Source organism: Pyrgilauda ruficollis, unplaced genomic scaffold, assembly GCF_017590135.1.
Source record: "Pyrgilauda ruficollis isolate IOZ18807 unplaced genomic scaffold, ASM1759013v1 scaffold15, whole genome shotgun sequence".
Lineage (NCBI taxonomy): Eukaryota > Metazoa > Chordata > Aves > Passeriformes > Passeridae > Pyrgilauda > Pyrgilauda ruficollis.
The window spans coordinates 8,860,413-8,886,776 of NW_024513654.1; the positions used below are offsets into that span (position 1 = coordinate 8,860,413).

Sequence of the window (26,364 nt, forward strand, 5' to 3'; positions counted from 1 at the left end):
ATCTTTTCAAAGAAATCTTCTGATCACTCTGTAATTATTCCTTTTCGAGTGACCCCATTCCATAACACACCATTTATGAAAAGACCTTGAAAACACTTTCCCTCTGAAACTTGGTAGTACACTACACAGACCTTAGCATTTGAACTAGGAATTATTTTTCTTTTATGAATTATAACACTTAAAAAAAAAAAAGCCTTCATCTACAAGCTAATCGGAATGAAATTTGTCTAATTTTTTCTGATTCTTTTTCTGCTGTTTGCAATGTTTTCAGGGGTTCATTTTGAGTTTTTAACTCTTGAAAAACTCAGCATGTTCACTCATAGTCTATCTCCTATCATGACAAATAAAATGATTTCCAGTCTTGTCTTTGCAACTGTAATTTCTTACCTTAGAAATTATGATGCCAAAAAAAGCCATGTGAAATAATAATGTAACATTGAGCACTGGTAGGCATGAAATTATATAAAAATCTCACCACCCTAATGAAAAAAAAAAATACCACCAATAACTACACTGAGAAAAAGTGTGTACAAAATCAAGTAAAAGTAAAGAAATATTTATCTTGTTGAAAGTCATCTCCCAGAAAAATGTATAAAAAATGCCTGCATAATGCACTTTTAGCAAACAAATAATACTAGAAAAATAAAGCCACAAGCAGAAAAATATTTTAATTTAATTTCTGTTGGATCATTCCACTATCTACACTGTGTATACAGTGATTTTGAAACCACAGGGAAACCACCACTTCCCATCATTTTAAGACATTCCAGAGAAACTTTACACAGAACCAGCACAAAAAAGTGAGCAGTGGAACAATAAAGGGCTATAACCCAACCTCTAGCTTAATAAATTAATTTGCGTATAATGGTATAAACGTAAAGCATTAGTCAAATAATTAATACCAACTAAAATGGTGACAGCCTAGTTTTGTAGAAAATACAGAGCAGCCACTTTCCAGTTTACTTTTAAAAACAGAGAGATGATAAACAGGTTTCATTGAACTTTGAGCAGCTACAGATACTCAGCATCTCAGCCTTGGCCCTAAGACAACAGAACCAAGGTGGGTTTTGTTGAATGCTGCCATGATTAACCTGAAACCTTGATGGCTGTAGTTCCTATCTTACAGGAGTAGGTACACATGTAGGATGTTCCACCCCTGGCCTTTCTCTGTCAATCCTACACACACGTTGAGAGATCAGTGGGATGGGCAGCACACAGAGGTGACGGCAGCCCTTGCCCCTGCTTGTATTTGAGTCAACTCTTGGTATGACCACATTAGAGAACAAGTGTAGAAAGGGAACTATATATTTACAGATCAAAATGAGATAACATACATAACACAGACACTATACCTGCACAGAGAATTACATGTCATTCTAGTCCTGCTTAGTAAACAGAAGATGAAAGAAAGCAAAACTAATGTAATTTTGAATGATGATTTCATTATTTTCCATGACATTAAATAAAACATTTGGCAGTACAAAAATTTCTTCACATTGTTAGAAAATCGATTTACAATTATGATGATGGGGATTATTTGCTATTCAATCTATACTTGTCTGATTCACAATCAATACATGACCTTAAAAAAACCCTAACATGTCTTTAGAGTAAAAGCTGTGTAGTGGAAGACTGCATAAACTGTATTGATGGAAGCTACACAATGTACAGAAGCACACAGCTACCTGCTTCCTGTGGTCATTGTCTTTTTCTCATACACTGGGAAAAATACCATTCTGCTAAGATCTGAAGTTTTAATACTTTCTTTGTGAGGTTATGACTCTTTTATGTGGAATTCAGAAGCTGAAGCATAAGTACACAAGATCTACCTGCATCTTTTGACTTGAATTTTGTAAAATTGGCATGGGACGAAACCCTTTGGTGAACAAATATATGAGGGAGATGGGAAAAGATTGATCAATTGATTACTTTTTAAACAGAAAATGTAAGAAAGCTCCTTCCCTGGCAAGATAAAACTTAATAATATAAACCCTTTCAAATCTCAGTGGCTGAAGTTCTTTCTAATGAGACTTGATTTGGGGAAAATATCAAACTTTTCTCACTGCTCAGGGACAGCATTCCTATCATATTTTTCCTATTGAATGAGCAGGAAATATATGAACACCAGCTATGTGGCTGCATCAATACACTCTTTGACACAGCAATTCATAGAGGAACATGGCTGAAAGTCTAAAGATCAAGTACTTCAGTTTTAAAGTTTTAAAATTTAATTATTAGGAGCATAACATAGTCAAATATAATTCTGCCTTATTTTAAAAGAAGTACAACAACTGTGCTCTTGCATAAACCTGATATCATCAACGTGGGCATATCCTTCACTAGCAAAGCCAATGCAAAGGTCAGAAACTGAAGTTCTTTGTGCAGAGAGGACATCTTTCTGACTCTGACCACCAAGCCTGAGGGAGTTATTTGAGACCCACTGAATTACCAGTAACACAGTAATATTAGACAACACTGTTTCTCATTACCAGAAGTGCTAAGGGGGAAATAGTAGGCTTGCTCTGCAGTTACATAGCTGTACTAGAAAAATTAGCAGTCTGAGTGAACTGCATTGTCACACTCAGTAGACCACAAAATACTGCTTCACACAAAAAAACCCTGCACTTCTAACAGAGCACTCTATAAAAAATTGTATCCAAGTAAAAACCAGTAATGGTTCACATGAATTCTTAAATTGTGTGTAATATTTAATGACAAATATGAGACTTTATATAAGGCCTGAGAAGTGTGCAATTATTTCAAACTCAGGTTTTCTGTTCAAATTTCCACAAACTGGTTAAAAAAATTTTCAAGATACCTCTTTCAACACAATCTCTTCACATCCAGATAGTTTTCTAGGCTGTTGCTTATATTGTAAGTGCTATATTTTAAAAATAAATGTGAAGTGGTAAGGGTCTGATTCCCAGCTGGATAAGTTATGTAGAAACAATAACTCAAAAACATATAGCTTAACATTTGGACTATCTTTAAGTGAGCATATAAATCCAAAGTGTATAAACTTAAATATTTCCATTTACAGAGCTTTTCCTGAGAATGATCCTGTTAAGTGAGTGAGGCTGAGACATAGAAACAGATGGAATTTGTTTCTATTCCCAAATAATAGTTGTAGTATTTTCCCCACTTAAGTTATACTATTTCCAGAACTAGGATCACACTGGAACAAAGGAAGTCTTATTATTTTCTGCATAGGCTGAAGCTAAATATATTGATCTATCACTCCAAGTAAACCAACACATGCCTTCTATGTTCTCAAACTTTTAGTTGGAATAACAAGCACTACTTACCTAAGCAAAGCTTTCACTGTTCTGAGAGCCAGGAAGCTCAGACACACTGTTTATACCTCGCCTGGACACAACACTGTAGAAGGGACTGCATCCCCTTCTGTGTCACGTGTAGTCAGGGAAATATAAAATTTACAAAGCTGACTTAACCATACTAATTCAGACCAAAGGTCCATCCAGCCTAACATGCAGTACCAAGGAAGGGCTACTATCAGAAACCCAGAGAAAGGGTCAAAGTGCATGACCCCTGCCTGGTACCCCCTCTTTCCTCACCCACCTTGTGGTGAACTACAGATCAGGCACTTCCCAACTCTGATGGCCTCTCCTCTCTTCCATTTTAATCTCTGATTCAATAAATTAATTTGATGCCACCTGACACGTTAAGAGCAGCGGTGAAAAACTTCTTGACACTGCACCTTCTCTATATGGCACTCCATTTACATAATCATCTCTCTATATAGCCCTTTCCTCTTAACCCTTGCTGAAAAATTTCTGTCCATTACCCAAGTTCCTTGCACTGAGCTGCTCCAGAGCTTGTTCTGCCACTGCATTTTTGGGGAAAAGGGAATTAGAATCACACAAACAGCCATAAAGGTACATAGGTAGAGAGATGATTTGTCTCCATCTCTATTCCTTCCACAGTAATTCCTTCAGTGCAATTTTCTTTTCTGAATACTATTGAGTTCAGACTTTTTACTGTATTTTCCCCAAACAGCAACACTTGCCTTTCATTGGGAATGTCAATTCAGAACTGTTTTCCTGATAGATGCATTCCTTTCTACCTACCAACAATAAGCTTCACCTCTGAGTTTAATGCTTAACCACTCAGAACACTACTCCTGAAATAAATAATTTACCTCTTCCTTTTACTGTCCTGCATATTTTAGTACCACCAGTAGCTTTGTCAATTCTTTCCTTTTTTATATTAAGGCCATATAAAATATTAAGACCAGCATAAAAACACGTTGAACGACAAAAATAGGAAGTTTTGGGACACCACTGATGAGCTTCCTCCACTGTGAAAATGGACCATTTCTTCTTAGCCTTTGTTACTTATTTTATGAAAGTGTCTTCCCTAATGCCCCACACAGTAACTTAATTTCTTGAAAAAAGCTCTGCTGAATGGAAATCTGTGCAATCTTCTCTACATAAAATAAACTTGTTAATTTTGCTTAATTAAAGAGAGGTTCAAAGTTGCACACATCAAGTAAAATACAATGGATTGAATTAATTAAATGAATGGTATGAAGTGCAGCTTTCTCTTCTAGACACTGACTAGTATCTATTTCCATTAATATTTCCTTACAAATTCCTTCTCAGCCTCCAAACATATTTGAGCCACACAGCCTCAAAATCTACTGTAAGAATGCATAGTTTTTAATTTATTTATCTTAAAGAGAACCTTTGCTGACACCTAGCAGATAAATGATTAATTGCACTTCTTACCATCTTTGTGGAGCCCCTACAGCTGATATATTAGAGCCCAAAATGGAAAGCTTATCCAGATAGAAAATAGGTGGTACTCATATTCTTAAACCCCCCCCCCCCCACTCACAAAGTAAACATAAGTGCCAGTTACAAGCATAATGAAGCATTTCCTAAAAATTACATCTTTGGATACAGATATTATCATTTGAATAATTTTTAACATCTGCTCAACTCTTAGCAACTAATAGCCTTAAGACACAAAAATAAAAATCCATGCAATGCAGAAACACTATATAACTTCAGACCCCTGATAACTTATTAAGCAGGATACTTTGCCACCAATACTACTAGAGAAGGACCTCCTCCTACCCACAGAATAAAGTCATCCAATTACATAGGATGAAACAAATTAAACAAAGTGAAGGATTTTTCATATAACCAATGTTATTTAGTTTTATTTAATGCACTATCATTTTCCAGGGTCTGTGCACCCCCACTCCTCCAACAGCTTGGCAGGGAGTCAGGGAACAGATTCAAAGCAGAGGGCTGCTCATGGCAGGACCACCCATTCTTCTAGCCCCATACCCAGCCCCAGTATTTTTTGCCACCACTGGTTTTAAGTTCAGTTCTTACATTTTCACACTGGAGCAATGACAAAACATTAATTAAAAAAAAAAAAAAAATTCCACATTTGCATCCTGCTTCATCATTCTCTGAGTTTAGGGCAAAACACAACTGACTCACCCTCTGCAAAAGTTCTGCTCTGATTTTTTAGTTCCCCTGATCCTGAGCCACAACTTTGGTAACTAATTCCTGTTCTGATTATTTAGTTCTAGGTTGAAATACCACTTCTCACTCAGGAATCTCTCAGTCCTAATTGAGAAAGGCTGGAATAGTGTAAGACTAACAACAGCACACAGCTGCTTCACCCCTGCACCCTTCTGCAGTGATCTTTTACTCACTCATAGTGAAATAACATGAAGTTATTTGGGGTTTTGGTCCAACTTAATTTACTCATTCTTGTGGCAGGTGGGGATATACCAATGGGAAGTGTTTGATAGAGGTTTCAAATGTGATATACAAAGCTACTGACTTCTCTAAGCTACCCCAGCTCTCTCATTTTTAGCAATGCATTCCTACAGGAAAATTTTCACCCCTTCTTTGCTAACTGAATCACCTGCAGTATAAATAATATTCTACTCAATAGTATGTTGTATAAGTCTATCTTTCCCTCAGCTATAACTTCAGTTCCACTTCAGTCTTATCTGTCTACCCTGTAACATTATTAAAGAGGAAAAATCATCCTTTTAGTAAAGGTGGAATAAGAGGTGGTAATTTTTATTTTTCAATAGGAGCTGTAGAAGGACAAACATTCTCAGGGATTGCAGAGTCATTTTGCATCAAGCCACAGAAAAAGATGATCACTCCTCAAAGACTTTGTCCGGGTAACATTACAGAATTTCTTGCATTTCTTCTTTGCAACAACCAACACTTCAAAATCTTTGGGTTACTTCTGTCCCCTTCTTCAATGACTTAAGCTTTAGGATTAGCTTTGCTATATACAAGTTTCTGATTTCATTACTTCAGCTGGTACATTCACCTACCCAAAAGGCCTCTGGATATCCTGGTTGCCAGACCATACTAGAAATTCACATGAAAGAAAACATATCAATGAAATTCTCCAAATGGCAAGTGATTTTCTCTGAATTCAAAACTGTTCAAACACTACCTTGCTAAGACTGAAACATGTTTCTTGCAACAAGATCATGTCAAGGGATGAAATTTCAAAAGCACTTATGTAATCTGAAAAAAAAACAAGCCCTCCTTGAACCATGAAATGAAGTGCAGGTTTGTACGTATCTTCCTTTCACAGGTTACTCATGAGAATCTGAAAATCCCACCTGAAAAGACATAAGACTAGAATTTTTAAGAGGTCTAAGCTGCTCAGCACTGAAAGCCATTGAGGATTGAGCACTGACTCCTTCAGGGTCCTTTCTGAAAAAAATCTCAACCTATATCTTTTAAGCTGCCACAGGTAAAAGCTTATAGCAGCTACAAACGATGGCTTGACAATGGGGAAAAAAGATGATAAAGATGGCAATGGCAGTGGTCGGAGGTAATGCTTCTGCATGTTCCTGCAGACCCAGTGAGAAAGCAGCTTTTGATGGTGGCCTCAGAAGCAGCTTAATCGTCTGCACTGGGGCATGAAGCAGCTGCACTGTGGACTGCTGTAAAGGAGGAAGCAAATCAGGAGGAATAAAATGAAGGAAAACAGAAAAAAGCAGACTACCATCTAATCATGTTCTTGGTGGAAGAGAAGCTCAGAGAATTATCAGGATGAGAAAAGTTTTAAGTCAGCATCTTTCCCCTAAATGCAAAGAAAGGATTTGAAGCTGATAAATACCACTATACCATCCTACTGCATTTAGTGCCCTTCCCTTGGACTCTCAGCTGATAACTTTGTGAAGGAGCACCAAATTAAATGTTCCAATAATGCTTGGCTTCCTCAAGCCCAATTTCACCAGGAAACAGACACAGGAAATAAAATCACCGAGATACCAATTTACAGTTCTAACTTGTCCAGAAAAAAGTACAGAAAAACTTTTCACTTTAAAGGAGTACTTCACATGAAGGCTAGTTTCAAAAAGCAGATCTAAAGCCAGAACATTTTACAATTTCACCAAACTTTATATTTTTGATAATGCTTTGGTTTGAAGTTTTATTAATTTTCTTGAGTTGAAAGCCTTGTGAACCATTTCATTATTTTGGGTTCACAACATAGAGTCACATAAACTTTGGTGCTGCCTGTAATTTTGTCCATTTCCTCCCTCTACTCAGTCTTCAGAAGCAATGCAAAGCCAAAATTAAATAAAATGTGTTAATATATTCGTTTCAAATTATATATAGTTTTAATTGTCCCACATCTGCTGCAAGCTAAACTGGGATCACTGTATTCCATACACAGCAAACAATGCACATACACCCACACACATAAAGAAGTATACATCTGGATCTTGCACAGACTTTGGACAACATTAGAAAGTTTGCAAAATAGAGCAGCATTAAAGTAATGTGCAGTTTGGCTGAGGAACCAAAGACACTTTGAATGAAGACAGTTCAATACAATTGCAATTTATCTTGTATCATTATTATAGCTTACAGTTATAGAAATACAAGGTATGTTTACATATACTGAATTTTTTTCCTCAATCTTTCACATTTTGTTCCATAGTCGTAAACAAGCAATATGCTTCACTCCATTTTATATCTCACTGCTTTCTGATCCTTAATTACTGTCCCTACATGGAACACAAGCTTAATAACATTGCAAAAAGAGACAGTTGCTTGACCTAGCCTTTGTACCCAAAGAAGCTCCCTGTTGGTAGACCATGAGTTCCACCAATGCAGAGCAATCACTTGTTATTGGAGTAAAACCACAAGGCTCAAATGTACCATGGCACACATTCATAGGAGAGGAACAACATGAACTTGGGAAAGGGACTTCTTTACAGGAAAGCTGTCAATAAAGTGGGCCACAATTAAAAGCTCAGATTTGGCACTAATACTTGAAAGAACAGCAAAAGGTCAATGATGCATTTATCTTTCTCTGGACACATCCTTCATCCCCCAGTTACACCCACTGTGGAAGTCTTCAAGCTAAAAATACCTCCTTTAGACCCTCCATGTAAAGAAGAAAACCCCACGTTCCACAGCCATATCCATTACATTAAAATGTGTCTAAATGTTAATGTATTTCCTCTCAAACACCATCCAACAGTTTACCAAACCATTAGCATCTGAGCAATAAGAACCATCAGCTGTCCAGTCAAACATCCACTAAAAGGGACAACAGTGCTGATATGATCTTTCCAGTTCTTCTGCCAAGTTTGCTACCACAAAGAGTGAGTGTGTGTGTGTTGGGATCACGGTGCTCTATAACGAGGAGGGAGCAATGGTAAGAGGGACAACAGTCTCCTTTTAGCAATCTTGTTTCTAGCTGAGGAGGTGGAAGGCTGAGCAGCTTTCCTTCCACTCCCAGCCATCTGTTAAAAACCTCAGTGAGGACAGATCTACATCAGCAATTATTATTGATAAAACAAAAGTGCTCTGACACAATCTTTAAAACAGGATACTTCATTTTATCAGTCTAGAGAGGAACTTATTCTTTCACAGTTACTGACTAACAGCAGTCTGGATCACTCACCCCTCTCCCCAATATGCAGCACATTCTGTGCCAACCATCTCCCCTGAGTTTAACACTGTCATCCATGTTTTGGGGGGGAGAGGGGAAACCTGACCTCACGCAGCATTTTACTAGAAAAGCCTGGAAGTCATAGGGCACTAATAAAAATACCAGAAAAATAAAATTAAGGAAAAGAAAACAGAGAGAAAAAAAAAATCCACAACCAAAAACACAATAGAAACAATACTCTGTGTTCCTATTTTAAGTGCCTCTCTCAATGCTATATGCATAGCAGCTAAAGGCAAGCTGGAAACCAGCCAGGTCCTGGCTGCCAGCAAAAATTTTGTCACCTCCTTTGAACATCTGAAGTATGTTTACCCAATAGATTTCATTAAATTACACTTCCATTAGGAAGCATACAATGTTGATACTCATCTCAAAGATAAAAGGGATCGCTAAGAGGCATGTCATCCTGCTCCCCAGCTGATTGCTATTTCTGGGCCAATCAAGGAAAGGAGCCAGAACAATACTTAGTTAAAAAAATGCAGCATCTCCCCAAGGACTACATACTAAGAGACTGCAGCTCCATTATCAAAATGAGCATATCATTAATGACAATACACATAGAGTATGTTATTTTAATACAACTCATACACAACAAACAAGCTGTATTTGGGTCATTAGCTGAATTTGTAAAGCAGTATTTCCAAGGGTTAGAAACTCCTTATCGAGATATGAAGTTTATAGGTTGGGAGCAGGGAGAGAACAAATATTTTATATGATCCCTAAATACAGTGACTCTAATAACACTCTGTGGTTTGAAGTGCAATGTAGTAGCTAACAGAACAATAGGCTATTCAAACAGAAGTTCTCATATTAAAGTAAAGCAGAAGTAATTTAAAACACCAGGCACTGTTTTGCTAAACATCTATGAGGGATAATGAAAACAAAATGCCACTGATACAGTTTATACTGTATGTATCACCTTTTAATTTATTATTACAGTACAGTTAAAAAAAAAAAAGACTCAAAGCAAATTTTACAAACATTAAAAAAATCTATAGAAAAAACAATGCTGATTGTAAGGCAAGACACTGGGGAGGGAGTAACATAGGAAAATCAAATAATTTATCCTATGGTAGGCTGAGCCTTTCCTAGTAGAGAGGAGGAGATATCTTTGTCTCTAAGCATTGTTGTTAGATGTATGATGTTTAGTGTGTTTCCTAATCTCCAATTCACATAACAGCAATAAAGGGAAGAGGACAAAACCAAACCCATGCTAATTAAAACCTGAAGATATAGGAAAGGGCTGGGAGGTGTTAGCTCTTTACAGTCAAGCTCTGCCTCATCGTCTTGCAGCAATCTGTGACTATTAATCTCTAAAAACACTCCTTGCTCAATATTCTGCAATCTAGACTTCAGCCAATCTCTTTCAACGTGCAGAAAACCTTTTGGTTTAGCCATATTTGACATATCATATGAACTCCAATTATCCATCTTTTTGCAGTTAATCATCTCACAATTACATTTCCTGCACTTATAAGCATCCAGCTGGGAACTGAGTTTTAATCTAGGAAATAAAAAAAAAAGGATTCAGGTTTCTAACAAATTACTTCTAATTAACCAGAACCTTTTCTAGTCATTCCAACCTAAAGACGCCTACAGCAAATGAAAGAATTTATTGTTTGCATTCCTAATGATATTTTAAAATTTCATTTCAATTTCCCCAATGAGTAACTTTCAGGAAATTCACTGCACTTATATCTACTTAAACAAACATTCTGTTAAGCAGGAAATGCACAGCAACACAAAACCTAGGGGAAGAAAGAGAGAGCTGGTATTACACTGAGCAGAAAAGCTGCTAAACAAAGCTAAAAAATCAGAATGCTAATTAATGGCAACTTCCAGAAGTGCACAGCAGCTATGGTACCCACGCTCTGCCAGAGTTATTTGGAATCTTAAAACTATGATCCCAAATAACAGTTTAGAAATTAAAAGTTTCATTTGGGTTTTTTTATTTTTTCAGGGGAAAAAAAAAAGGTCAGTTCTACTGATACAAGGCAGCAATTTGTAATCTGTACAAAAGAAGTGGATTAAATGAAGCCACCTCTCTAGATAACTCAGGAAACTAAGTCAATGCCAGTTAAACAGCACATGAAAGAGCATTGTCCCACAACTTCCAGTGATTTCCCCAGGGAAAGATTTGGAATAAAAGCCATACAAAAACATGCTTACTGCACAATTGGGAAGTGCTTGATACCACAGGGAGGTAACATGAGGTAAGAATCAAATGTAACATTTACATTAAGTCATATCAATTTTCTCCAACTGTTTCAGAAAGTCAATGCAACCATCTGACAGAATAGGATTGTTGCAAAATAAATTATACCTTTCATGTTTTTGGACAGTCAAATACCAGAAGGTTTTCTGTCAATTATATGATATCACAGATGTACATCCCAAATCTGTCCATCTATCTAGCAACAAGAAAACAATATACATCTGAAAAACACTTTTCAGAGCTATCTTTAAGTAATACATAATATATAGGTCAGTCTAACTGCAGAAATATCAGCTCAGAAGGTTGGTGTTCATTAATGCAGTACAAAAGTTTCCACAATACAAAACAGTACGGCACTAATTGGCTGATCGATTTAATACCAAGTTAAAGTAGTTAATTATTCTGGAAAAGAGTTCTTTTTAATGTATCTGAAGCCTTTCAAAACTATTAAATTTTATATGCCTGCACTAACCTCCTATTACTTTGACTTTCATTAAGTACCTCTGTAGGCACTTAGAGAACACCAAAACTTCTGGTACATTTTTGTTTTTATTTATAACAGAGGTTGAGCTGTGACCGTGGACATTTTAACTCATTTATAACAAGGGAAAAACAACAAAACCAGTAGAAACATCCTTTACCACTGCTAAAATTTAGCATACTGTAATTCCTGCCACAACAGCAACAGCTTTGATTCCAACACTCCAGCACCACAAACCAATTAATGCCCACCCCTCCTTCCAAAATTTCTGCATTTCTGGTTAACTTCTCTATCTGACACGTGGAGTACATTCAATGACATAGGAGGAAGGGATGGATTCCCCTTGATGAGATTCACAGATACATCCTTAGGTATTATAGAGAGAATATTCAAACCACTCTGCTGGAATTGTGTGAAACATCATGAGATGATCTACCAACACACCTCCAATCTACCTGTGCACTTCCAGCTGTGATAAATGAAGAACTGCACAAAGCAGCAGCAAGAACACTGTGGGAAAATTAATCTTAGTTGTGAAATTGGTCCCCAAAGACAGAATGTAAAGCTTGGCTGATGGAGGACAAAGTTTTTCTTCTTGAAGCTTCTCCCAAATCTAAAATGGGAAATTGAGAGACACAATTCAGATGGGCAGGTTTCTGTAGGAACTCTGCTTGCAGCCATCAGGCTCCAGATGGGTGTTCCATTCTGAACGCAGTGCAAGGTAGTTGTTATTTCAATGCATGCTCTAGGTCAACACTATGAAATCCCACCAAAATTCCTGCACGCTGGACACAAAATATCCCAGGCTGCTCACCCGGACTCCAGACCTCAGGCAGAGGTGCCCAGGAAGGGGACAGAAATCACCACTGGAGCTGTTCCCATCAAGTAGTTTTAAAACAAGTCTGAAAGCCCACGGCCTGTGAAGCCACACCTGGCAGAGCTGCACAGCTCCCACTGCCAGTAAGTTCAGGCCAGAATTTTATCAGGGTGCAGCTCAGCAGGGACCACAGATGGACAGGGCCATGGGGACCTGAGAGCAGCATTCCACAGCATCCCCCAAGCAGGGGAAAACAGCCCTGAAGTGGAGCCCTGGGTCATGGGTGGCTGGGGACACTACTCAGGGCCCCAGCCACTCAGAACTGACCTTAACTTGAGCAGGATTTTATATTAATCACAGCTTGTGGAGAATGTGGAAAAAATGTCAAGCAGAGAACACATAATGGATTTACATCGCCATGGAGAACACAAATTTCAAATCAGAAATATCCAGCACACGAAGCAACCCTGATGTAGGTTAAGGCCAAGGACATCTGTCTGTTGTTACAAGAAACTCCTCTAACATTTTAGAATAGTTTTACTGGTTTACTGCCCTTGAGTCACACAATCACTGGCAAGTAAGGAATGAACAGATAATATTGCAAAGAGATTCAGAAGGTACTAGACAAACATGAAAAATAAAAAGAATTAGAAGAAAAAACACCCTCTCAGCTGCAGTCATTTAAGTAGGAACACCACAGAGAAAAGCTCTTAAGTGCAAATCTTTCTTATTGCAGTGTTACCTTCAGTGGCACATGAAACAGCAATGATAACAGGCTCAAAAAAAACTTTGAAAATAAAGTTAAAAGATACATGTAACTTAAAACTAACATCTTTTCCTACACAGAAAGGTTAAATTGTGGGGTTGACATTTGCATTTGTTACGTTGTCAACGTTTCCTGCCTATCAGCCTATGTACAAACAATATCTAAAGATGTCATCTACATATTTATACCAAAGGAGTTTATGAACAAGACCTGTCAGTATATTTTAACACCTTTCCAAAACGTCAGCTTTCATCAGGTATAAACACAACATGTTTAATTTATTAGTTTGGTTTAATATAAAAAGTTGACAATCATATGTCACCATAACTATTGATAAGGTAAATAAGGACTACAGGAAAACGTCAGAAAGTTATTAAAATATTTCTCAGCTTCCCGAATCAAATTGGATTTATTGGCTTTTCTCTGTCAATAAGTGCATCACACATTTTTCTTCATATGGCTATTTTTGAAGTGATGTGTCCAACAATGAAGTTTACAGACAGACTATATATCCTAGAGAATCTGAATTTCACTTTGACTTTTTGGGCTAGAGGAAAGGACTTTGTTACTATTAAAGAAAAAAGTCCAATAAATGAACACAAACACAGATTTGTTTACCTATATTTAACCATATGCCAAAGATTTCTTTTTCTAAAATGTACTAAGCCTCATAAAAGGTAAAATATAAGGCAAAAGAAACTTTGAATACAACTCTGAAGTTGAGCAAAGCAATGGATTTGTTTCCACTTTCCACAGGAGGTGCTTGATTCAATCCACTCAAGAAGATTGCTCTTTACAAACAAAGAAGGGGCACCTTTGGCAGTAGCAATCTGTCACTTCATTGTTTGCCAGAACAACCTGTTGTTACTTCATTCTAGATGCTTCCCCCAAAAATGTAACACGAGACAGCATAGCCACATTTTAAGAATTTTGTCCCCTCTATGGCTACACAGAAACACCTCACCAGTGAGTCACTCCAGCCAGACTGCAGCAGCTTGCTCTACAGGGGAAAAAAACCCTTTATCTGAATGCAAGGATAAACTCCATGGCACAGATTAGCTCAAACACTCCTGCCCAAGCCACACTCAGGCCAAGCAACAGCCAGAGGCACAGAAGTTTAAAGGCAGGGGGTGCCAGAGAATGGACAGTTCTCCTTGCTGGAAGAGACTTTTCTTCAGCAAGTCTCTACACCTCAGAATTAGATACAGTGAAGGATTTGCTATTATACAACCAAGATCATACTAAATTTGATACTGTGGATATCACAAACCATGGCCTGGCCTAGCCCAGTCTCTTAACTAGTCTTTAAAATGTACCTGGCAGGGACAACGATAGTGTTTTCTTAGAATTCACCAGACATGCTAAATGTGCCCTCAAAGGCCTGATCTGGATTTCACAGTGCTAATTTTTGTGGGATTTTAATGTTTCATGTCACTTCTGCATCAAAATCACAAATGCAGCGAGCACAGCAGGGACCCAGGTATGCAATATCAGAAATGTAAGCCACTAATCCTTTGTTGCTATCAGAAATTTAGCGCTGAAGACCTTAAAATCAGATTGGATAAAATGGAAAAGCAGAGGATTCCTTTTTCTGTTCAAATGACAAGTAGGTGAAAGAACTGACACATGTTCCAACATAAGTGACTGAAAAGACAATTTCAAAAAATGAAAAATAGCACAAATTTTATTAATTAGCATATTTAATTATGCTTATTAGCCATAGGATTACCCAGGCCCATCCCTGGGAGTGTTCAGACTGGATGGGCTTGGAGCAGAATAGCAAATGGTCTAGTGGAAGATGTCCCTGCCCAAAGGGAAAGGGTGTTGGAACTACATGATCTTGAAGGTCCCTTCCAGTCCAAACCATTCTGTGATTCTATGATATTTCAGGCTACAGAAGCACCTGTCCTGGTTTCCTTTGTTTGATACAGGGTACATGAAAGGGAATGAAAATTTCCACAAGGTCCAAATTTTTCACAAAGGAAGGAAGGACCTCAAAAGGAAGTCTTGCTCCAAAAGAATACATTTATCTACACCAGAAGCACGTTGGAGTTTTTCCACTATTTTTTCTGTAGTGTACATGATTTCAGGTTTTATTGCAGAATAGATTTGGCCCAGTTCTTAGATCAAACATCTTCCCTTCAACATGGTTCAAAGCTGACTGAAACACCAGTATTTTGTTCAGACCCTCATGTCTGTTCAGTGCACACCTGAAATGGAGTTTCCAGTTCATTTTCCCAAAAAAGCAATTCTATTCACACTCACATGCAGTAAGTGAGGAAAATTGGGGGATTTTGCCCAAGCAAACACCACCACTGTACAAGAAGCCCCAGATGGGAGAAAAGTCCTTAGCTAAGACTTTTTTAAAACATACAAATGAGTTGGAAACCGGTCCTACATTATGAGAGAACTCAGTAATTCTGACCTTAGCAACAGAGTACTTTTCAGGCACAAATTAAAAGTAAAAACTTTTAACATTTGCCCCAGAAAGAGAAACAAAAAAAGGAAAAGGAAAAAATGAGGGGAGAAAGGAGCGAATTTTCCTTATGTTCATTCTAAAATACATGCATTTTAAACCAAGCTCTCTACAGGGCCCAAGTGCTGAGCCACCAATCTGCATTGCTGAATGCCAGACATGTAGCTCATAAATGGAAAAAAGGGATTTAATAACATGTTTGAAAGTGACTCCAAGTATGGGTCAGGAGAAAGATGCAGCCCAGGTGCCTTCAACTGAAATAAAGATCTAACAGGAGGACAACATGACAGAAGGTAAGAAAAAGACAAAAGGAGCACTAAGGGCTTAAAAAGGCTGGGAAAGCAATTCAGGTTAGCAACCCCTAACTTAATCCTGACCTTTCTGTAACTTTTTACCTTGATTTAGTTGACTGAACTAACTTTGTGGGAAGCTTACACAACTGAATCAGAGAATCTGATTTCTCCTGAGGACTGGGCAGAAAGAAGAGGCAATCACGTGGTCAATTGAGGGTCTTAATGACATTGAATTATGAAACTATACAAAACAGTCAGTACAAATCAAACAATTTCTTTTGACTAAAAAAATCCTAGCACTGGTTTAGACCCTGCCTTAGCATTATTAGTTTTACTCACAACCACATTAATCACAGATAAATGCTTCTCGTTTTTTAAGGATGCTAGAAATTTTAACAGGAACACGTAACATAAAAACCTGCAGTTTCAAGACAGCTGCTGATGGAACAACCTATAACACTGACACTAATCTGTATTTCTTAAACAAATAAAAATCATCACAAGAAACGCATTAACATAACAATCCAGTCCTTTGCATAGTTCTATTTAGTTAATACTCATTACAGTGCCAAAGAGCTGTAGTCATGAGTGAGAAATCCCTTTGTGCTAGGCACTCCACAAATGGGGATCCCTGTGACAAAATATCTGCAGTTACACGTCCCAAAATACTAACCACCATAATGGAAAGTAACTTTTCAGATTTTGAAATAAGAGAATTTACTTTGATATTAATGCAGTTATTCTCTCAAATAAAATATTAAATAAACACTTTCTTCCCTGCTTGGTGACACAACCTAGCAAAAGTTACGTTCAGTTTAATAATGGCTCAAACCTTTACTCAGGAATCAGTGAAAAGGAGGTGTTAAATTCATAATGCAGGAGCATTTTCTAACTAAGGCTCATGCCAAGACCCACCAGACACAATACAAGCCTTTTCTTTGACTTGCCAGAATTCACATTTGAATCTTTAGTGAACAGGTACAAAGCCTGCAATTGCAATTCAGTGTTTTCCACACTGACCAGGAGGGTAAGTTGGCAAACACTACCCTTATTCATTCTAGTCTTAACTTCTCAGAAAACAAAAAAAAAAAAAACCAAACTAAGGACACGTTGGAAAGTTGTGGGGGTTCCAAAAGCATGCACAAATGCCACTCAATGGGAAACATGCAGAGCCCACACACACACTCCCCCTTTTCTTTCTCTTTATATGCCAGGCACCAAATATTTAGTTAGCAAGATCCTTTTTTCATTACACTCATGTGAAATGGTTAAATGTTACTATAGAGGGAAAAATTATTCTGTTCTACTGCTGATCCCTGAAGCCACCTGCTATATTCCTTTTTACTATCTGTAATCTTTCTATTTCCACTCTAATTTTCATTGATCACCTCTTTTAGGAATGAAACCTCTGTAGTATTCATTAAATATTGGAAAAGGCCTATTTTCCTCACACTGGCACCCTAAAGGCAGTTTATAAAAAGCAAATGAAAAGTAAGGGAGGTGCTGCATTTGATCCACTTATTATAAATGTATACAAGCATTAAATTGTCAAATGTACAACTTTAGATCCTCTAGCCTTTGCAAGGATTTCCTCCCTAACTGAGCAAGAACAGCAAGTTTAAATAGACTTTGTGGCCAAGAACCACTTTTTGTTGAGGTTTGTACAGCAGCTTTAAGGGAAGCTGGCTGTGTTTGGGACAGACTACTAAATGATTGCAGAGTAAAAACAAAAAGCTACCAAACAAAAGAAGAGAGATATTCACACTTTTTCTATATGTTTCACATAGTAAAGAACATTACTAGGAGGAGGCAGAATCATTCTAATAGACCTCCAGCTCCATTTTTTCACTTTCTATTCCTTCCTCACTAAAAGCCAGAAACAAGATGACATCTTCACTGCCATAACATAAAAGTCCATTTTTTTTTACCTCTGATAGCCAGTTTTACAGAATCATAAAGTTCCTTCTGAGTTTGTTAGTAGTATGTTAAAAAGAACCAGCTTGGAGCACAAAATGGGAAGTTTTTTTTCCTGAGACAAGAGGTGTGGTTTAGTTTTTAATTAGCATATTAAAACATTTGCAGCTAGAAAACTTTAAAGAAATATAATACTTTTTAATACAAATTAAAGTCTACCTACAGTAGGGTAGAGCAGATAGAGTGCTGTTCCCTTACCTACAGAAGGAAACAGCAGTCTATCCAATACTGATGACATCTGCCTAAATATCTGCTTTCAGTTTGGGGTAGAAGTGGAAAAAAATTTACCATTTTGGTTAGTAAGAAAAATCGGCACAAAAAAGGTGGACTTACTTGATTAAATGATTTTTCTTAAGAATCCCTGACACTTTTGAATTAATCTAACACATTAGGTTTTCACAAAGGCTGTTCAATCAATTATAGTAGACTTCTTGAGAAAAGACCCAGAAATGCAATTTAATCAAACTGTATTTCTATTGCATTAAAGTTCAGTATTCCACTTTTGAAAACCCAAGATCATAAAAACAAAACTATGCAAAACATAATATCTGGCAACTCTGATTTCTTGTAAAACACACAGAAGTTAACATGTAACATCACTAAATCTGTGCTGTGGAAAGCATCAGAAAGAAAGAGCAAATACATCCATCACTGTTTCTTTATCTCTCTTATTAACAAATCCAGAATGCATTTACATTTACAAGAACTTGTAACTGGCACAGAAAAAAATTTACTATCCCAGTAACACTACCATAAATCTACAGTTTCCTGCTATTCTGTGGCAAAGGTTTTCAGCAGAAACAAGGTAACTAAAATATTATTAGTACTATCAGAATATAATGAATGCTAGTATTTGAAATGTTTGACAACTGTTTGACAACCAGACATGCAATGTATTCAGTTATGCTAAGAGGTTTTTTTTAAACACTCCAATATTTGCTTACAATGCTATGAAAATTTCAACAAGCATTTAATATGTAATGACAATATAAAATTTTCCCCTTGAATTCTGATTGAGAAAATATCAAGATAAAGAACAAACCTCTTGAAGCTGGATAGAAACAGTTATTTTTAACAGCAGTGCTTACATTTCAAGTTTCTCTTCATGGAAGCAACAAAACCAAGCTGGCAAAAAAAGCTATTAACCACTCATTTGCCAACTAATTTTTGACATGGGACAGTTAATCAGTCACAAATAAAAAGTTCACCATTTACCAGATGGCAACTTCACTATAAAGGGAAGCTATTTTTGACCATGGCAATTAGTCTTCTCATGTTTCAAACACTACATTCTATTTTCACATTAATTTTTAAATCTATGTGGCTTTAACTTAAAATAAACTGTACATCAAAAGAATGGAAAATAAACAGCCAGGAACACAATTTGACGAATTGGATTTATTTAGTTTATTTAGCTAAACAGGGTCCATTGGATCTCTTTAATAGGCTGACAGTTGCACTGGGCTGGTTAATAAAACATTCAACACAGTATCTTCAGCCAATATAGAAATGCAAATCCCACCAGAAATATTTTATTCATGAAACAGTAATTTCAGTTACTACCAAAGCAAAAAAAAAAAAAAAAAAAAAAAAAAAAAGGAAAAAAGAAAAAAAAAAAATAAACTGGGAGAAAAAAAAGGCGGGGGGGAAGCGACACTCGCTTCGCAAACAAACAGCGCCACCCAGCGCCACTGCACGGACAGCACACCGGGAACGGCCGGAATTAAAAATCCTGCCCCTGCCAAAAAGAACCTTCTCTCTTTTTTATGATTTATCAGTAGCATATGTCTCTTCCTATAAAGCACTGAAATGCAGACAACCCTCGCTCTAGCTAGCAAAAAAAAAAAAAAAACCAAAACAACAAACAACAACAAAAAACCAAACAAAAACACAGTAAGAAAAAGCATCGTAACACATTAAGGAAGTCGAGAGTGCAGTTCTAGCCTGAAAAGCAAGTACGTTCAAATGGTGGGGGTTTTGCTCAGTTTGTCTGATTTCTTTTTTTGTAATCTTTATGTTTCAAGCTCATGATAGAAACAAAATCAAACTTCTACTTAAAGGAGTGCAGGTGAGCAATACAATGAAGTGAGCATGAGGTACACCCTGCTTTCCTCATTCATCATGACCTCCCACACCCATGTTCAACTACAGGACCTTCATTACTGCTATCAAAAGCAGGACAGCAACAGCTGCTTCTTTTTGCATGACAGGTATGGGAGTATCACTTGGGTAGAATAAGAAATCACTGAGGGAGTGGCAAACAATAAAGCCTTCTCCCTTCCCCCCAGCATTCACCTTTTCCAGATGAAGTCACTTTATTCATCAGCTGGTTAGAAGAAATCTTGAGTGAACATGGCTTCTTCCACTCTCTTTTAGAAAGAACAGCAAACATACTTAATTATACTATTGTCAGAAGTAGAAGTTTTAACATAAGAACAACCTCCATGGTAAACAGAGAAATTGCAGTTCTCTACTTGGGAAAGGGCTGAAATCTGAACATGTCTACAAACTATCAGCTGATCTGCCACAGACCACTTTTCAGCTTAATTTAATACAGAAACATTTTGTGTGTGAAGGGAGAAAGGAAAAAGGCATGAATGCTTACAGTGCTCTGCGTGAGTCATACACCCTCCATTATTCACAGCCCCCAGCCACACACAAGATTTATCAGACTCCCCAAATCACTTCCTGAAAACACCTTTATTTGTAATCAGTCAGCCAAGTCTAAGCTACACAAATGGGTTTTTCTTAAAATCATGTGCATCACCACCACCACAACTTGCTGAAGGACCAACAAAGAGCCACCACAAAAGTCACCAGTCTCAGCCCTATGTGTTAACAGATGAGACAGACACAGAATTCCCTGTGAGGGTCAAGGGGGAGTTGGTTGAGAGAAGAATCTACTTAAGGCATTAGCTTTGCTGACATTAAAAATTTGCTGTTTGGTTGCCCTCACCAAGCATATTACCTCTTCACACATTGAGTTATGAGATGCATAACACACTTATTGGTCAAACACGGGATGATTCTTTGTGAGCAATAACTACAGAATTACAAAGCCCAGGAGCTAAGGTGTGTTTCACTGGTGTGGCCTCTCAGGAATCTCAGCTAAGATGATCATAACCCTCCAGGTTAATTACAAATTAAGCATGTTAACTCCCATCTTTCACACTTTCCTCCACAGAAAAGCATCTCATCACTAGTAAATTCTGTTATGAAATAAATTTACTCCCATCTGCATACTTCCACACAAAACAATACAAAGAAACTTAAGACATAAATAACTTAGGGGTTATTTATTAATTTAAATTTTCTACAGGTGTTCTAAGTTATACCACTTCCTAATATTTCATTAGTTTAGGCCTTGAATGTTACAAAAGAAAAAAGAAAAACACAACAGTTTTTCCTGTATCACTTTCTCCACCCCATTTAAAATAGCAGTATTAGAAATCAAGTAATTTCAAAAGGTCAAGTGCCTCCACCTTTTTCTACTACAAACCCACCAGGGCGGGACACAAGTGAAAACAAGCTGAAGACAATGTGGAGTTAGCCTCTATAGAAAAGAAACGAACCTAATGCTCAGCCACAGTCAGGCAGACAAATATCATATCAGAAGTTATTAGAAAAGTAACAGAGGAAAACAAACAGTACCTCTGTAAGGAGCAGTTTGAGTAGAATGTAGAGGAGCGATTACTTATCTCAAGAAGGTGACAGTATCTATAAAAATGGCAGTGAAGGAACTTTTGTTCACAATATGCTTTTTCAAAATTAGGTTGTCAAAGTACATGGCCAGATAATTCAAATTCTTTCTTCTGAAACTTAGTTCAACCTTGTGTGCATTAAAACAAATCCTCCACAGCCCCATTCAAAAGAGCTGTACTATTCACAGAGTGAAAACCAACCTCATTTCAGAACTTTTAAATGAGTCAACAGATCAGGTTTCACTAAAGGCACCTGTACCTGCCCAGGCCAGGTTCTTGTGCACACATGACACTTTGGCATGACAGATACCCTGCTTTCAAGAGCACTGTTAGGATACAACAATTAAGATATACACACAGCAGTTCCACAATTTTGTAAGTACAAAACATTATTGCACTATTTGCTTTATAAATCAAAATAACCCAGCAGCAACAGTTGAGTCTCCAAGTTTTATTTGCAACTGGAGACCTAGGGAAAACTGGCCATAAAGATACAGCTAACAACTTGTCATTTCACAAATGGTTTCATGTGCTTACAGCCACATTTGTCTGGGTAGGCAAATGAACCTGAAATGGGGGAAGTGGTATTTGCAAAAAACAGCCAGAACATAACAGACACAGCTGTATGAGTTGTTCAGGTGAGCTTCTGGACTCAGGTGGTATTTGAGAGTCATACAACAGAGCTAACTTTAACCAATAAAATTTCACTGGTTATCTCCTTGAATGTTTTTAAATCTTAACAGCAGCTGAGGTTTTAACAGTAATCTTAAAAATAATGTGCAGGAGGTATAAATTGTAAATACATACCTCACTAATGACTAAAGCTGTTGTTAAATGCCAACAATGTTTAAATGTTTACTCAAGTTTCGTACAATGTATCTCTGTATCTGCAAATCTGCCCAGCTCCCCCACCTTTATTTTTCTTTTAAAGGTTATACTGAAAGTCAGAATTACCAAAATCAGTACCAATTCTGAGGATTTAAAAGGAATGAACACTGTCTCCTGAACTGATAACAAATACTACCTGCAAGATTTACCGCTGTGCTGCCAACAGAATAGGAACAGTTCCTATGTAGCCTCCTTTATTTGATTTATTTCTTTTTTCTCAATATGCACATCTTACTTTCAACACTGATCATGCAATATTCATTTTTACAACACGAATGTTACTGTACAACGTGGTCTTACAAGATTTTTATATTTCCTCATCTATTTGAATGCCTCATATGCTAGCAGTAAGCTTTTCAGGAAAATAAATGCCTGCCTTTGTTTTTTTCTATTTTATGGTGCCCTGACATTGAGTCAGTACTTGGAACCCTGGGGATGGATACAAATGCTAGGAAATAACCACATATTTACTAGGTTTATAGAGTCACATTTTCACATGCACTAGGATAGATTTAGCTCACAGTAGTGTTTGTAAAATCTGGAAGCCTTTTACCACTATATATCCCCGCTATTTAAAGAAAACTGGCTGCTTTTAGGTAAAAATTAACATAAAATGCTTTATTTCTATGAATAAACAACACCTATAGTCCATTTACTTAAAATACTTTTTTTTGCCATCAGAACTTACTTCAAGTAGGCACCATAGACATACTGCATCTGAAACAGCCAGAAAAAAATATTTACAAGCCTAAACCTCAAGTAGGCACCATAGACATACTGCATCTGAAACAGCCAGAAAAAAAATATTTACAATGTCACAGCATATGCCACAGCACATACTGCAGTTGGGATGGCCATGACACACAGAGAGTCACCATACAATATCAGAAGGCTTCAACCCATACTGAGTAACACCTTACCACACCAGAAGGCTTCAGGCCCATAGAGAATAACACCCATCATTTCAACAGGCTGCAAGCATCTGTTCTTCTTGTTCTTCAGCCCAACCTTTTATCCCCTCACGTTCATGCACTGCCCCTGTGTGCCCTCTGCTCCCTTTGGTGTTGGTCAGTGCCCCTGGGCACTCCAGGCTCATTGCTGTCAGTGCTGCTCACAGCTGTGCCGCTGGGGATGGGGCTCAGCCCCATCCCAATCACCACAAACTGCGTGCCCACTTAAACTGCACAGTGGTGCATTGCTAGATTCAGGAAAAAGACTTCTGATAGGAAGATTGTTGATTGTTTTAAGGTTCAGGAACTCTTTGGCAGGTGGTCCCAAGCCGTGGAGCAGCCTGGAAAGCACCAGGCTGTGATGTGCAACTCCACTTGGGGCCACAAGATAGAGCCAGCAGCGCATTCATGGGCTCCGCAGTCCTTCCCTGACCTAACGGGGACCAACCCCCCTACAGAAATGAAAGGCCTGGGACGAGCTATTGAAAATGAGATAATAAACACAAGATTTACATCTGCAAGGGAAAAAAAGACAGCATAACTCTTATCAAACAGTTTCATTCTGTTTCAGTACGTTTATCCAAGGAGAGAAAGCAGAAAGTGCCCGTCAGGTGAGGGGTCCTGTCCCCTTGTCCCAGCTGCCCGTGGTGCAAACTTGTAAGTTTCATTCTGTTTCAGTACTTTTATTACAAGCCTGAAAGTTGGCTTTTGGAGTTGTGTGCAGCTTTTCTGCAGAGAAGCATCAGTTCATGCTTGCCCTGTTCTGGTATTTCTCCCCAGGAAAGACTGCAGAGCACTGAGAGGAGCACCAGCAACCCCTCCTGCCTAAAGCTGAGGTGCAATGCTCGCTCTGCTCAGTTTCCCTATCAGTATTCACAGTGCTATGCTTCCTGAATACTTTTAAAGACAAAATTGAGCTATTCTTTTTTTCATTATCACTGTTCCCCTTCAAGAGAGAGGGCTAAGACAGGACAAGGTGGTTTTTTTCTGTTTGAATACTATTTACTGCAATTAGTGTGTTACCAACTATGCATGTGCAATCTAGTGCATGGATAGATATTTGCCTTCACACACCCGTGGACTGCAGAGCACTGACACCTAACTGCAGGTCTCAAACCAATAAGGATTAGCAATGAGAGGAAATAAATCTCATATTTGCAATTTTTTCCTATTTGATTACAAAGTTAGAGATGAAAATCCATGTTTGGAGTAAGTTCTCTAAGTACAGCTCAACAGAGCTTAAATCTGTATTTTTCAGCATATACTTCAACATAGTAAAGTGTACAGGGAAAAAATCCTACATATTCACAAAGATGCCACAGCACCTAATAAACAATATTACAGTGATGTCGTTTTCTCATTATTACACACACTGCTCAAGATAAAATAAACTCACCAGTTACGTATTAAATGTCAAAAATAAACTTTAATGCTGTTCATCCTGCCAGTAAAGAATGGACAAGTGAACAGTCCACAAACCTCATGTCTCCTTCTCCTAGCTGTAAACATGTTGCTGTGCTGCTGTTTTCCATAACTGTTTGGGTAAGGGCAAATTTTCAGATTCTATAAGGCATTCAAATAATCACAAGATCAATTCTCATGTTATCAATAAATAGAAAATAAAACTATCAGTGCTGGTTCTGCATCACTTTACATTTGAAATACAGAACTTAATGAAAAAAACTGTAGGTATGTAGTTTTTGCCATTCATTTTGTTTTATAGTTTCCAACGAGTTGCTATTTTCCTGGATAATAATCCAAAAAGAGTCTTAAATCCTTATGTACAAAATTAGAAAAATATTAGTACTTAGAACCTGGAACTATGTAAGGCATTTAGTTGTAACACCACTATTTGCTATATAAGAGATTTTTTTCAAGCACAGTTGTTTTCTTCCAGCACTTTGCTTCATCCTTCACATCATTTTCTTTCCTTGATCTTCTGCTGAAGATCCTTGGATTCGAGCTGTTGTTTCTATCCATTATTACAACTTGTTCCTTCCTCTTTCTCATGTTGTTTCTGCTTCTTCACTCTGAGCACAAACTTATGTTCTTGTGATCATGTAACTCCCAGTGCTCTGATGCATTTCCTTGCCCTCATTTCTCCTCTTCCATACAGTGTTCAGTTCTGAACTCTCTCATTCTCACTTGCCTGGGAATATGAAAGTAGGAATTCCACCATCTACCTACATATAGAAATAGGCCAGGAACAAATATATGCTGACAGCAAATTCTCACACATCTGAGAAGATAAACAGCATTCACAATTGGTCCAGAAATTGCTCTCTCTGGGAAGTCACTGTTTGGCCACACACAATTCCTACAGGGGAACAGATGAGGCTGCCTCAAAATTTTGATGCAAGTCTTTTTATTCTAACATTCCTCAAACTTTACAAACTGCAACCATCTTCTCATACATTTTTGTGCAAGTGCTCAATTTGGCAGAAGCACAGATGAGTGACAGTCAGCTGGATTTCTTGGCTGCAGGTATAAACACTGACTTCCCTCCCCTTAAGGATTAAACTGCTGCCAGCAACCTGAGGAAATTCACAGTTCTCCAGTGAATGGAAAATACTGCCACTAGTTATTTCTTTCTCCCTACCCTGAAGGAACTGAGCTGCTGCCAATTAACATAGCATTTTCCTACATTTTGCAATCCCTTTGAACTTTTTCATGATTTTACAGGAAACAGTTTTGTCTCTATGTAAATCTATTCAGTGCAAATCCCAGTCACAAAAACAGGACTTATAACTGTAGCAGAAGCCCCTAGACAAGGGAATCTTGTTAGTCTGCATCCATTACTCAAAAAAATGTAGTGTTTATAACC

At 37.6% G+C, this 26,364-nt stretch overlaps 1 protein-coding gene across 5 annotated transcripts in view; it reads right to left on the minus strand.

Annotated features, from left to right (window-relative positions):
* The window catches only part of VTI1A (vesicle transport through interaction with t-SNAREs 1A), a 267,292-nt gene that overhangs the window by 229,399 nt on the left and 11,529 nt on the right, over window positions 1–26,364 (minus strand). The gene's annotated exons all lie outside the window — the stretch shown is intronic.